This window comes from Macaca fascicularis, chromosome 15 (assembly GCF_037993035.2).
Source record: "Macaca fascicularis isolate 582-1 chromosome 15, T2T-MFA8v1.1".
Classification (NCBI taxonomy): Eukaryota; Metazoa; Chordata; class Mammalia; order Primates; family Cercopithecidae; genus Macaca; species Macaca fascicularis.
Genome location: NC_088389.1, coordinates 45,578,042 through 45,591,706, shown reverse-complemented (window position 1 = coordinate 45,591,706; position 13,665 = coordinate 45,578,042). Strand labels below are relative to the sequence as shown.

The following is a 13,665-nucleotide window of genomic DNA, read 5'->3' as shown; positions in this document are numbered from 1 at the left end:
AAAGTTTTGTTTTTTCCCGTACTTGTTAGGATTCGCAAGACGGAATCCTCTCCCGACGAAATAAACAGTTAACAAGCCAGTCAGGTAGTGACAGCTTGCATGGTGGAGGTTAAATTGGAGTGGAATAAACAATGATCTAGCTTTCCGTTCAGGCTGAAGCCTTTATTTCTACTGATTTAAGATATGAGATCTTTCACAACCCATGAAATCATAAATGTCAGAATTGAGTTTTCCCCCTAGGATTGTGCTTTTCCTATTTTATCCTATGTATATAACCCAGCGATTCGGTTGTGCATGGATATGGATACCGTGTTTTGAAAAATACGGTAGGGTAATGTTTCTGATTTGTCTTATTTGATTAGCTAGCTAAGTTTCTTCATTAACGGTTGCTGTGTATTTGTAGATATTCAAATGATAAACGAGGTTGAATAAGCACCCAGAAAATAAATTTTACAGATTCAGATTTTTAATATGCAGGTATGGATTTATAACTGTATTAATCTCAATCTACTGCTCAGTTCTGGAAACTCTTTTTTGCCCCCCGTGTGAGAATTTATATTGACAAACTTAAGTCTGACAGTTACCCAGGAAATTAAAAAAACGAAGAAGCAGTTTTGGGGGCCATGCATACAATTATATAGACAGTCATATGTAGAAAATGGAGGTTTTCCTAAAAAAACAAAAAGCATTATCATCTAAACTTGAAGGAAAAACGTGGAAAATTATGTATTATTTAAATTTTCATTAAGGTTTAAAATTTAGAAAACTGTACAATTTAATGCACTTTTTTAAAGACAAACTGATTTTTGTCATTATAAAAAGTTTAGTATGCTTAAAATAGTGGTTTTTTTCTAGGAGAAAAATTTATCCTAGATTCTTGCCCCAGTTAAACAGATTAATATTATTGCATGCCTAATACTGTAAATGCCTGGAGTGTACATTTATACACACATTACTTAAAACCTAGCAGTGATCAAGCCAATCCCTTTTAGTTGACAAAATTTTACTGGTTTCTGCTTTGACTTCCAGTCTGCATTAGGTAAATGAATTTAAATTCTGCACAGAGGCACAGAGCTCAGTATGTGGCTCTGGTAGGCCCTTGACTAGCGTTCCTTGTCCCTCTCCATTCATAGTAATAGCCCAAAGAGGAGAGGTACTGAAATTTGATCAGGCTTTATCGCGAATCCAGGAATGGAGTTCTAGACCACTCTCAGAATTTCAGCACTTAGGTATACATACTCTTCCTTAGCTCTTTAAAGTATTAAAAAAAGATAAGCTAATAATTGAATTGCTTATTTATATATTTACAAGGCTGTCAGTGGTAGTGATAAGATTTAACAAAGAGTCACTGTGTAACTAAGCATTAACAGAGTGTGGCCTGTACTGAGAATTGTTTTGGCAAAGTTGTAGTTGTGCCTAACTGTTTTCTGAGATCATCAGTGTAGTCTTTATGTGGGCTGGCTAAAAGATAACACCCTAGTTTTGTTTATGTTTTTGTGTGTTTTTTTGACTGATAAGTAGATACTAATTTTTTGTTTTTGTATGATTAGCAATAATATTTTAGTGTAATCAGAAGCATTCCAGAGAACCTTATGTATTTTCAACTGATTTCCTTTCTGGTAAGTTGGTGTTCAGGAAGGCATATAAATTATTTTTCATTTTTCATGTTTGAAATTTTTTGACTTGTTTTGACAAATACGTGCTACTTCCAGAAAATTTGAATTTGTATAAAACTGGATTTTTAAATATAGCTGACATTTACCAACTTCTCTTTTTAAAACAACACTAAGCCGTCCACAGTTAAATTTGATAGGCTTTAAAATCCATGGACTTTTCTAGCATTTTCCTGTTTATTGGTTATCAATGTGGTATCATTACAGGAAGCTTAAAATGGCCACTTTATGTTAACTAGAATGCTCAAATGACTAGTGTTTTCATTAGTAATAAATGGAAAGCTGAAAAGTAACAATTTTATTCTTTGTGATAGATCTGTGACTTTCAAGTCTTTTTTTCACATTTTTTTGTAGCCTAGTGGGGAAGCAGGTCCCGCTGTGAGAGGTGTGGACAGTGACCTCTCGTTCCAGCCGTTATCATCATCCTGCATTGTTTAACAACAGCACCAACCCCATGCTGCTTGCCGAAAATGCAGATTTCATTCTTGGATTAATATTCTGGTACCAGATGTATGAGGCTGGCTCTAAAGAAGCTTTTTCTCTTAAGTACTGTCAAAAATAGAGAAGCTGAAGATTGGAGAGAAGCCATTTATTTTGAACAGTTTATTTTCTGACAGTTTGTGTTTGTAAAGAAACCTGCTCATAATATTTACTTCAGAGATCTCCATAGTTGCCTGAGGAAGCCCCACAGGTTTCTTTTCCTTTAAAAAAGTTTCCATTGAGCTTAACTCTTACGTGATACTTCTTGACTTTGCTTCTGATTAGTTGATTTATGGACTTTATTTACTAGCATGATTGGAGAATTCTTTTGCTAGACTGAAATTGCACTCTGCCTGTGCTCTGGTCCGTTTCCTAGGTAACAAATGCACTGCATAGATTCCATAATGAGGACTGTGGTTGGCTAGTTACTGTGTAAATTCTGTTGTTTGGTAAAGCTTAGTCTCAAATTCAAATAAAGGTCAAGAAACCAAAAGTACTGAAAATGCAAATTTTTGAATTTGATTTTGTATCCAATGCCAACAACGTTTAATAGGCTTTTCTGGAGAAAGGCAAATTATGCAGCCGTATTCAAGTTTGTTTTGCAAAGTCTTACACTTAAAACAGTTGGAGAGCTTTTTCACCATTAGTGTTCATACTGGTAATACTAATGGCTCTAGTGACAAAGAAGATGTATTTCAGAAACGTATTATCACACTTGAAAATAATATATAGAAAGCAAAGAATCCTTGTCTAGGACAACTGTGATACTGTTATACTGAAAGGAAGTAACTATGTATCAAAAGAGAAATTATACAACTTTGACATGAGATTATAACATTGTGTTTTTTAGAGATGTGGTCATAACTCTATCACCCACGCTGGAATACAGTGGTGCAACCATAGCTTACTGCGTCTTCAAACTCCTGGGCTCAAGGGATCACATCTCAGCCTCCCAAGTAGCTGGAACTACAGGCATGTGCCATCACACTCAGCTAATTTTTCTTATTTTTTGTAGAGATGGGGTCTTGCGGTGTTGCCCAGGCTGGTCTTGAACTCCTGGACTCAAATGATCGTCCTGCCTTGGCCTCCCAGGTGCTAGGATTATAGGTGTGAACCATCACGTCCAACCATAACTTTAAAAAAGTTTAAGAAGATGTTAAAACGTTGAAGCAATGTTTAAAAACGTTAAAAATCTTACCATAAAATGCTGAATTTCTGTTCTAGCTTTTTTTCTTCTCTGCATGAACTTTGGCCAACCTAGCACCAGGGAGCAAGTCCCCCCTTGGTTGCTGCAAGTTAGAGAATAGCTTTCTCCTCCACCTTACTCTCCTCTGGAAATCTGTGGCCTCTTTAGCTCGAGACATAGGACAAAAACTAGTATGTGTGGAATGGCTAGTGATTATTAGCTGTTTTTTTTGTTTGTTTGTTTGTTGTTGTTTTTTTCCTTAAGAAACCTGCAAAGAACCAAAGTTCCATTAAAACCTACTGGAAATATATTTTCACTTGAGGCCTGAAAAATGTTTTTTGTTAATCATCAAGGAATTCATTAACTAAACATTAAAATAAAATACAACTCTTTTTAATTCTAAATAATTATCCAAAGTTGCTTCCATTGCTTTCCCTTGCTTTGCTGGGTTGTTTTTAGATGATTCATTTACTCTTTGGTTAACTTTCATTTCACGCATAGGATACATCTTGCTTGACTTCTCTTTTTATTCTTGGTTTTCTTCAAAACTGATATTACTTTAACCTTTGCTGTCCTTTTTTAATTGCAAATATTATATCCTTTCAGTTTTTTCTTATATTTTCCTCTGGAAATACTAATTATTTAAAAAATATTTTCCTTGTGTGATTTAAGGCATTATCACCATGTATCAAAAGCTCTACCGTTTTTTCTATTATAGGACTTCGTATTTATGGGATGGAGTTGACAATATGTGTGAATTCTTAACCAGCTAGGACTACTTCCTCCTCTCAGCTTGTATTAATTTGTGAGGGCTGCCATAACAAAGAATCACAGGCTGGTTGTCTTAAACAACAAAAATTTATTTTCTGACAATTCTGGAGGCTAGAAGTATAAGATCAAAGTGTTGGCAGGGTTGGGTTCTTCTAAAGCGCCTCTCTTGTCTGATGGATAGCTGTCTTCCTAAGGTGTCTTCGTTTGGTTTTCCCTCTGTGTATGTGTATGTCCTAATTTTCTCTTAAGAACATCACTTATATTGGATTAGGACCCACACATGTGACTTCATTTTACCTTAATTACCTCTATTCCAGGCCTTACTTCCCCTATAAGTCACACTTCTGAGGTACCAGGGTTTAGGATGTGAACAGATGAATTCGAGAGGAATACAGTTCATCCCGTAACACAGTCCACCCCTCTGCCTACTGCCTTTCACCCATATGTACCTACCTCCCTACATATGTACATACATACCTCACTCCACTTGTGGAATTTTGTAGCGGTTTCATCTTTTATGTCTTTTTTACTCTGTTGTCAATTTGTCACTTGAGTCCCAGGCCGAAATACATAGCAGTATGATCAGCTCTATATATAGTCATTAAGAATAGATAAAGGCTTTTTGCTTTTTCGCTCTTCGTATTCATTGTTTTTAAATGCTTTATTTTGAATGACTTAAAGTACAAAATCCTTTTTTTTTTTTTTTTTGAGACAGGATCTTTTTCTGTTGCCCAGGATGGAGTGCAGTAATGTGATCACAGCTCACTGCAGCCTCAACCTCCTGGGCTCAAGCAGTCCTCTCACCTCAGCCTTCTGAGTAGCTGGGATCACAGGTGCACGCCCAGCACCCAGCTAACTTTTTTTTTTTTTGTAGAGATGAGCCTGTGTGGCTCAGATTGGTCTTGAACTCCTGGGCTCATGATATCCTCCTATCTGGGCCTCCCTAAGTGCTGGGATTACAGGCCTGAGTTACTGTGCCTGGCCAAAATTCTTAATAGTTGTTTTGGAATACTAGAGAATATTATTGTGGCCAAATTCAGTGGAAGCACTAATGCTGTTTTCTTCTGAGTTCTGAGGACCTGTTTCTTTTGGTGCCTTTTTTTTTTTTTTTTTTTCAGCTATTCATCTTGCTGCTCTCATGGTAAGTTATGCATTATTTGGTCTTTTCACACATGTCTGATGATTCCTGAATCTAATACCTAGTCAGGGCTTTCCTCCTGAAATGCACATCTTTGTGTCCTACTATGACTGGATATATTCACTTAATTTTCCACAAACATTTCACATTCAACATGCCCCAGACTTACTGTCCTCTTCAAATCTGTGTCTTTTCTTTTATTCCCTAGCTGAGTGAGTTGGTACCACCTTCCATCCATTTTCCCAGTCCAGAAATTTAGGAGTTATCTCTGATTCCTTCTTTATTCTTAATCCCATTTTCCATACATAATCAAGCCCCTGGGTCAGTCAGTTCTTGTTCCCCTAGTTTTCTCAATTCTGTCTGTTTGCCACATGCGAATCGTGCTACTGTGTTACCTTTGCGTTAGTCTTAGTTTTACAGTTAAGTGTATTCAGTGTGCAACAGAAGTCCTTATGGTAAGGCTTCTGTAATCATTTAGTAGTCTGAAGTTCACTGAATTCTTATAAGTGGCTCATGTGAAATGTATCCCTTGCCTTTCATATTTAACACTGTTTATCTGTGGCTTTTATAGTTCAAGGTCACTTTGACTGAATAAAAATACTTGACTCACATTTTTTTCCCCCTCAAGTATCTTTAAAAATGTTACTCTCTTGCAGGAGTTGGCAAACTTTTTCTGTAAAAGACCAAATAATAATTATCTTAGGTTTTGTGGGTCATAGGTTTCCCAATTACTTAACTGTGCCATTGCATTGCAAAAGCAGCTCTAGATAGTGTGTAAATGCACTAGCATGACTGTTCCAATAAAACTTAATTTACAGAACCAGGCAGTGGGCTGGATTTGGTCCATGGGCCTTAGTTTGCTGAGTCCTATTCTATTCTGGTAAAATGTGTTGTCAAACTCTAATACCAATATGATTTTCTTTCTTTAATTTTATCTTTTTGCCTAGATACCCAAGGGCTTTTTCTTCATCTTTAAAGCCAATAATTTTACTAGAATGTCTGTTAGCCATTCCCTGTTAATTCTCCTAGATACATAGTGTTTTTTATTACATTGGCTCAAATGTTTTTTCATATTTTCATCAATTATAGTTTTTTAGTAGTGTTCCATTATTTTCGTTTTCTCTCTTTTGGGCCTCCTGTTATATGTATGTTGGATCTTCTTATATCTATACCTTAATATTATTCTTACTTTTTATATTTGCTTTATTTTTTTCTATTTTATGCTTTAGTGCCTTCAGTGTATCTTCTGTGGTATCTATGTCTCTCTCTCTTTTTTTTTGAGACCGTCTCACTGTCACCTAGGCTGGAGTGCTGTGTCACCATTGTGGTTTACTGCAGTGTCAACATCTCTGGACTCAGGTGATCCTCCCAGTTTAGCCCCAGGTAGCTGGGACTACAGATGTGCATCACCATGCCCTACTAATTTTTGTATTTTTTGTAGAGACAGGGTTTCACCGTGTCGCCCAGGCTGGTCTCAAACTCATGGGCTCGAATGATCCACCTGCCTCGGCCTCCCAAAATGCTGGGATTACAGACATGAGCCACTGCACCTATCTATCAAGTTTAGTGTTCTTGCTAGTTTTCACTTCCTTTCTGAGTTTTTTCTTTCCTGTTCTGTCATGAACTTTGTCATTTCTTATTGTACATCCTCTCGTTATCTGGCAAGATTCGTTTTTTAGTTTTTCAATTTCTGATCTATGCTGTTCTTCCATAGCTTCTATCATTTAAAAATTTTTCCCCTTTTTCTTGTTTTTCTTTTTGAGACAGGGCCTTTCTCTGTCATCCAAGGTTCAAGGAATTCACCCACCTCAGCTTCCCAAGTAGGTAGGACTATGGATGTGTGCCATCACTACCAGCTGAATTTTTTTTTTTTTTTTGTAAAGATGGGTTTCACTGTGTTGCCCAGCCTGGTCTTGAACTCTTGGGCTCGTGATCCTCCTGCCTTGGTCTCCCAAAGTGCTGAGATTACAGGCATGAGGCACTGTCCCTGGCTATTTTCTTAATTTCTCTTATTCATTTTGAAATATGTTACAGTTCTCATCTTTTTTCTTACTGTACTTTTTAATTGTTCTCTCTTGGTCATATTTAAATTAGATGGTCTTACCTGTACTTTTGGAGAAGCTTTCTGTGATGGAGGTGGAAATTGGCAAATATAGTTTTCCTGCTTTTATGGTTTGAAGATTTTCTCCTTTGTTGCTTAGCTGGAGTATTTTAAAAATATGGCCACTCAATTAAAATAAAAATGAGGTACCATTGTACACTCACTAGAATGGCTAGATGAGAAAAATAAAAAATACCAAGTATGAGGATGTAGAGTAGCTGAAATTCTCCTGCTCTGCTGTTCGAAGTGTAAATTGGAATGGAAATGTAAAGTGGTACAGCAATTTGGAAAGCTCTATGGCTGTATCTACTAAAGCTGGACATATGCTGCAAATCCTGTGACTCAGTAGTTCTACTCTATGATCCATACTCCCCAAATATATGGACTAGAATGCTCATAGCACATTCGTCGTTGCTTCAAACTGAAATCTGTCCAAATGGCCATCAGTCATTGTTGTTCCCTTCCACAGTGAGTCTGACTCTGGCTGTGTAACTTGCTCTGGCCAGTTGGACATTTGCAAGCATTGTGCAACACAAGCTTGATCAGTGCTTACGTCCTCCGGGGAATAACGTCCTGAGACCACTATATAGGGATGTCCGGGAGTAGGAGAGGTTACATGGAAGAGAATCGTGGTGCCCAGCCAATGACCAGTACTTACTGACAAACTTGTGAGTGAGGCCATCTTTGACCTTGTAGTTTAGCTGACCTTCCTTCCAGCTAAAAGTCGCCACATGAACAAGTCCAGGGAAAGCCAGAGGAGAAACTACCCAGAAAACATACAATTGTGAGAAACAAGAAATTGTTGTTTTAAGCCACTAAATTTTTAGGTGATTTGTTATACAGCAATATTAAACTGACTCAGATTGAATAAATACATCATGGTATATTTACACAACGGAATACTGTAGAGCAATGAGAATGATAAACAGTCTACAGCTGCATGCAGTAGTATGTGTGAATCTCACAGACATATGTTGAGCTAAAGAAGCCAGACAGAGCAGAGCTTACACTGTATGCCTGCATATATAGAAAGTCCTCAAGCAGGCAGAATCATTCTGTTCTGTTAGAAGCCAGAATAGGGGCTACCCTTGGGGGAGTATTGACGAGAACAGAGAAAGTAGAGGCTTCTGGGCTGCTGGAAAGGTTCTGTTTCTTGAACTGGTTGCTGGTTACATAAGTGGGTTCTGTTTGTGAAATTGTAAAATATTAGCAAGTTCACTTATTGCTGCCTTTTTCTGAGTGTATATTTCAATGTTGATGTGGCCTCCTCTGTGATGTTCTCTGAGATTAACCTTCTTTGGGTATCTCTTTCCTTTATTCCCACTCCTGCCTCTTTGTTTGATTTGGATTCTAGTCCATAGTGTTCTTCCTAAAGCCTCTTAGGTCCTCGTGGTCTTGCATTCTCCCCCAGAAACTCAGAAACTTTACTGGTTGTTCTTAGATACAATTTCACTTAAAAAGGATCCTCTCTTTTTGATGGTAATTTCTTCTTTCCCAGCTCTTAGAATCACTAGAACTCTCCTTTTTCTGCCTTCATCTGCTCAGTTGCTTATTCTGTGTAGGTTCTATTTTTGTGGGCGTTTTAGCCCTGCCTACTTATCTGGTGTCCATAGGACTGTCCTATCACCTGATATTGTTGAACATTTTGTCTTTTGTTATTGTTCACTTATTTTGTTATCCTCCTATCTGTGGGTGTTTTTATTTTTCCCGTGGAGATAATTGTAGGTCCACTTGCAGTTGTAAGATACAATACAGAGAGGTTCTTTGCATGCTTTGCTCAGCTTCCCCCAGTGGTAACATTTTGCAAAATTATAATGTTACAACCAGGATATTGACGGTTTATGGGCTGAGTAGTGTCCCTGCAAATTCGTATGTTGAAGCCCCAACCCTCCAGTACCTTAATGTAACTGTATTTAGAAGCTAGAGCATTTAAAAAGGTGATTAAGTTAGGATAAGGTTGTTGGAGTGGGCCCTAATATAATCCAGTGTGGTGTCCTTATAAGAGGAAATTTGGACACAAAAAGAGACATTAGGGACATGCACACAGGGGAAAAAACTCTGTAAAGGAAACAGCAAAGAGGAGGCCATCTGCAAGCCAAGGAGAGAGGCTTCAAAAGAAACCAAGCCTGCCAGCACTTTGATCTTAGAATTCTAGCCTCCAGAATGGTCAGAAAATAAACTTCTGTTGTTTCAGGCACCCAGTCTGTAGTATTTTGTTATGGCAGCCCTAGCAAATGAATACACTGACGTCGATAAAATCCACCACTCTTATTCAGATTTCCAGTTTCAGTGGTATTCACTTGTGTAGGTTCAATACAGTTTTATCACCTTTTTAGGTTTCTGTTTCTACCAGCCTCTCCACTGCCCCTCCCCCCACCATTTCTAACATATTCATATGATTAGATTTGAGTCTGTTGTCTTGCTTGCTTAGGAGTCCTTTATTTATTTTTAAGTAGGTTTTTTTTGTTATATTGGAAGACTTATTTTCCCAATTGGTCAAAGGGGACAAATACCATCAGGCAAGAAAGGGTAAGATATGCAATAATCTGATTAGTAATAGCTTTTCTAGTGTATCTGATTTATAGTGATAAGCCAATACATATTTGTTGCAGGGAGTTTAATTCTTTTCTAAATGACTAAGGTTGTTAACATTTTCATGACAATTCTGGTACAGTTATTGACTTTCTTTATCTGACATCTTCTGAAAACAAAGAGTTCTACATTAGTGAATTTACCATGTAACTATAGTTTATCTCCTGGAGAAAACAAGATTAAAATCATTTTTAGTAAAGATGTTCTTTAAACATAGCTTAAGTAAAGGTGGCGGTTCAGTCGTTTTTAGAAATCTGCCAAAGGAATCCTTTTCTGGCATCTGGATGAACCCAAGCTGATACAGAGAAATTTTTCTTTTCCCTCCCTGGAAAATTTGCTTAAGTTTTTCAACTCTGAAGTTTTACAATAAATTTAGTCTAGTTTACTACAGCCAATTCAAGGAAGGATCAATCAATCCAACTTACAAATCCATAAAATTAACGGATTTACCAAAATCTTGTTTAAACAACCTTTGAAGATTCTTTTAAAGTTTCTTTTATGTTGGTATAACTTACATAAAATGCATAAATTTTATGTGTAGAGTGCTTTTTTCCCCCTTTTATTTTTAGTTGAGATGTAATGATTCTACATGTTTTTGGGATACAGAGTAATATTTCAATGTGTGTATACAATGTATAATGATCAAATTAGGGTAATTAGGACACCCATAACCTCAAACATTTTATTATTTATTTGTGTTGGGAACATTCAAAATCCTCTCTTCTGGCCTTTTGAAAATATGCAATAAATAGTAGTTAACCATATTCATCCTACAGTGCTACAGAACCAGAGCTCATTCCTATCTAGCAGTAATTTTTTATCTGTTAACTAGCCTCTATCCACTCCTCTCCCTTTGCTGTTCCCAGCCTCTAATACACACAGTTCTACTTTCTACTTCCATGAGCTCAAAAAAATTTACTCCCACATATGACTGAGAACATGTGGCATTTATCTTTCTGTGCCTGACTTATTTTGCTTAACATGATGTCCTCCAGGCTCATCCATGTTGTGGCAAATGGTGGGATTTCTTTCCTTTTTATGGTTGAATAGTATTCCATTGTGTATGTATACACCACATTTTCTTTATCCGTGAATTGACTGATGGACATTTGGTTGGACTCCATGTTTTAATTATTGTGAAAGTGCTACAATAAACTTGGTGGTGCAGATCATCTCTTTGATACACTGATTTCTTTGTTACACTGGTTTTCTTTTCTTTGGATAAACACTCAGTAGTGGGATTGCTGGATTACTGTGGTAGTTCTGTCTTTAGAAACTTCCATATGGTTTTCTATAGTAAATAGCCTTTGAAAATTTCTGTGAAATTTTAGCTGAAGGTACTCCCGTTCTACCTTCACGGCAGCATTTTAAGGAATGTTCTGTTTTAAAAGTTTGGGTCATATGATAGTGTAGTCTTAGAAATATTTTCCTTTTGAATTTTGTTAATGAATATGAATATATCCATTGAAAAGTATATATTCATAATAAAATTATTATTATTATTATTTTTGAGACAGTCTCTCACTCTGTCGCCCAGCCTGGAATACAGTGGTGCGATCTCAGCTCCCTGCAACCTCTACCTCCTGGTTCAAGCGATTCTTGTGCCTCAGCCTTCTGAGTAGCTGGGATTACAGGTGTGCACCACCATGCCCAGCTAATTTTTGTATTTTTAGTAGAGATGGGGTTTCGCCAAGTCGGCCAGGCTGGTCTCGAACTCCTGACCTCAAGTGATCTGCCTGCCTTGGCCTCCGAAAGTGCTGGGATTACAGGCAAAACACCACGCCTGGCTTTACAAATTATTTTTTTGGTGTCAAAATTTATCCTGTTAATTAACCTTAATACCATTTAATTTTTTTTCTTTTCTTTTTTTTTTTTTTTTTAGAGATAAGGTCTCACTGTGTTGCCCAGGCTGGTCTCGAACACCTGGGCTTGAGCAGTCTTCCTGCCTTGACCTCCCAAAGTGCTGGGATTACACACATGAGCCACCGTGGTCAGCTTAGTATTATTTTTATTTGATGCTTTCCTGTTAATTATCAAATAGATATTTTACAGTTACTTTATTTAGTCATCTAAGAACATACTATTGGCTTGAGAAATAAGCATGTCCTTGCACATTACATAATAAACAATATTCTGTTGAATATAAAAAAATGTAGTTCTGTATAATATTTTTGAGAAAAACGGTGCACTGATAAAAAGGTTAGTTGGTTTGACCATGTGAAAGTTTAAACTTGGTTGGGCTTGGTGGCTCGCATTTGTAATCCCAGTATTTTGGAAGGCTGGGGCAGGAGGATTGCTTGATCCCCAGAGTTTCAAGATCAGCCTGGGCCACATAGGGAGACCCCCATCTCTAAAAAAAAAAAAAAGAAAAGCCCAGCATGGTTGCATGCACATGTGGTCCTGGCTACTTGGGAGGCTGAGGTGGGAGGCTGAAGTGGGAGGATCTCTTGAGCCTAGGAGGTTGAGACTGCAGTAAACTGTGATCATGCCACTGTACTCCAGTCTGGGTGACAGTGCCAAACCTTGTCTCCAAAACAAAAAAACTCAAAAAACTTTATTTTTTAAATAAAACAATGGCATTAAAAAGGAAGGAGCACATTTTGGGAAGCTGAGGTGAGAGGATTGTTTGAGATCAGGAGTTTGAGACCAGCCTGGGCAACACAGCAAGACCCTTGTCTCTACAGGAAAAAAAAAAAAAAAAAGAAAGAAAAATTAATCAGTCATGATGGCTTATGCCTATAGTCCCAGCTACTTGGGAGACTGAAGTGGAAGGATCACCTGAGCCCAGGAGTTCAAGACCATGGTGAGCTATAATGGCGCCGCTGCACTCTAGACTGGGCAACAGAGCAAGATCCTGTTTCTTGAAAAAATAAAACCAAGTTGAAAACTGAGAACGCTGCCAAGAAGGCAGCCAACCAGGGCTGCAATGGAGAGTAACAAGGAAGGCCTCTTTCAGTCAAGTCTTCAATTGGTCTAAGAAGAAAATCTTCCATTTCAGATTTAAAAAATAAAGAGGAACCAACACCTTGCAGAGCTGGTAGCCAAGCATTTCAGGCAGAGAAAACTGTGGCATAGAGAGACAGGAAGGGCATGAGGTCACACAGCAGACTGCACAGAAGAGCCAAGATTCGAAACCCTAATGCTAGACCCCAACTCCCATCTATGGCTTCTAATAACTGTTCATTAGTGGGTCCAGCATGGGGGCTCACATGGAGCAGGCCCTACTAAAAATCACTCTTCCTTGAAAGAACAAACAAAAAGAAAATACTTGCAGCAATATGATAGACAAAGAGTTGATGTCTTTATGACCTTGTATTGTTTTATTTTCACGATTTACAAAAAAATAATAAAACCCTAATGAATAATAGATAAAATGAAGAGCCATTTATAGAAGAGAAATGTTTAGCCTCCATGATAATCACAGACAAAATACTATGGCAATCCAGAAGCTTTTTTTAAACACTATCAAATTAGCAAAAATATAAAGTGAAATAATACCCATTGTGTGGTAAGTAGAAAGGAGGAGGGGAGGAAGTTATTCTCAATGTATTGCTGATGGGAATATGGCATCCTTGTTTTCTTATAAAACTTTGAAGTATAATATACTTACAAAAGATGAACATATCAATGTGTATAGTTGATTAACTTACAAATTGAATACATGTGACTAGTACTCAAATAATAAACAAGACATTATTTATTCCTCGTGCTTTTCCCAGTATCT

The 13,665-nt window shown here is 37.4% G+C and overlaps 1 protein-coding gene across 4 annotated transcripts in view; it reads left to right on the top strand.

The window, feature by feature from the left end:
• KIAA1958 (KIAA1958 ortholog) overlaps positions 1 to 13,665 on the top strand; it is a 170,455-nt gene that overhangs the window by 1,177 nt on the left and 155,613 nt on the right. The gene's annotated exons all lie outside the window — the stretch shown is intronic.